Here is a 1,887-nt window from a genome sequence, read left to right as displayed (position 1 = left end):
GTCAGCGTTCTACCTGTCGCCCTGCTGCGAAAATAAAGTTGGTATTTGATTAGACAAATTTTGTTTTCTTTGTTGCGTTTTTATGCTATACGTGACAACGTGTGGGCATAAAAGTGTTTGTCGAAGTGAATAAAGATTAGTTGAGGGTACGGCGCTTGTCATTGCCTCTTCGTTAGTGTTTCGTATCCTTTCGTTGCGCTGTTTCTTAATCGTGAATCTTTCCTATCAGTCTGCAAAGCCTCGGGAGAGCAAGACTGATTGAGAGATACTGAACCTACTGATCAACAGCAAACATCTTCCAGGGACAAGTAATTGAAATTATTCGAGATATGTGAACGTCCCACTCACGCTCTAGGCTGGTTTGCTGTGCTTGATTTGTGTGTAAATATGTCTCATTTATATTTTCGAAATCTCGATCTCAGCGCAGGGGTTTCCTTCCCTCTGGAAAAAAAATAAAGCGCTGGTGTGGCTCCGTGGTAGAACGTTTGCTTGCCACGCAGAAGGCCTGGCTTCTCTTCTCAATCGAAGAAAAGATTTTTAATAGTAATTTATTTGCATATATCTCGAATTTTCGCCAATGGACAACGCCGGTTTTTTCGCCCACAACCAGCGACACTGGCGCCAGCATTTCGGCGAAACGAGGTATTTATCGCTATCTCGTAAAGTTATTTGCGTAAACAAAGGACCAATACTTGATACGAGTGTTGCTCAAAAATCGAAATAGCAAAACACGCTATAGAAGCAAGTGTCTGTATTTTCAGGTGAAGTGTCTTTCATCACGAACGCCTTCGGCCACTTGTAGTCCCTGTCTATAACAAGTGACATGATGTCATTGAATGAACCTGCGGTATCCATGTCAACTCCTTCATAACTACTCGTTGGCCAGACGGGTTTAACGGAGCGGGGCTACGTGTTACGTCGTGATTGACAAAAACTGGCAGGAGATTCCTTGAAGCTGGATGTCGCGGTGTGTACTTGGCCACCACACGCAGCTTCTCGCTAATTGCAGGGTTCGCACGACCGCAGGGTTCTCTTGTGTGCAGCTCCACTAGCATGAACGCCAGGAAGCTTACATTTAAGACGCGCGTATCCAGCACAATGCATCATGGCTGCAACGAATGTTGGCAGCACTCCAGCCTTGCAGCAGATATTGTAGGGATGACCTTGGTCCATAAATTATGTGCAAGGTTCGTGATCAGTAATCAGCAGAAAGTCATGCCATAAAGATCATAGTACACTTTTTACTGCAAAATGAAAGCTAGTCATTCCTTATCAGGTTACCTCTAGCCAACAATATTTACAAAACACTGAATCTTTGTGATGGTACATCACAAGTCGCCGTGAGCGCCTCTCCGGCCATGGGATCGCTGAATGAAGGTTTCATTGTGGTGTGATTCATACAATTATAGCTACAATCAACCGTAAGACCATATGTCACACATTGCTCCCGTTTGATGATGATGGTGGTGGTTTCTGCTCGCGCTACCCGGCGCAACAAAAAGCTTGAGCACCTCTGTTGTAAAAGAAATTATCTGGCTTGTTGAACATGCTTGTGTTGCTAAATTAACTGAATTCTTGTCCCTGTACTGCTTATCGTGTAGAATTTTAGAATGCAGTGGGTGAGCACGCGCTAGAGATGCGCATTTACAGCTTGGAATCATCATGTGCAAAAGAGCATCTGGTCGCTGCGCCATAGTCGTGTACATCTTTAGCGTGCTCAGTATCACCATGATGGAAAGAGACATCACCAAGTAACTAACAAACTAACAAGACAGGGACAAGATGAGCCTAATTTTTAGGGGTTTGGAAGTTTTGCAAACGCTATCTATATTATCTGGAGATTCGCTGAAATCGCGGACGTTTGCTCTAATCGCGACCTTTTCAGAT

The sequence above is a fragment of the Rhipicephalus sanguineus genome, chromosome 11 (genome assembly GCF_013339695.2).
Source record: "Rhipicephalus sanguineus isolate Rsan-2018 chromosome 11, BIME_Rsan_1.4, whole genome shotgun sequence".
NCBI lineage: Eukaryota > Metazoa > Arthropoda > Arachnida > Ixodida > Ixodidae > Rhipicephalus > Rhipicephalus sanguineus.
Note: the sequence above shows the minus strand (reverse complement) of the source record.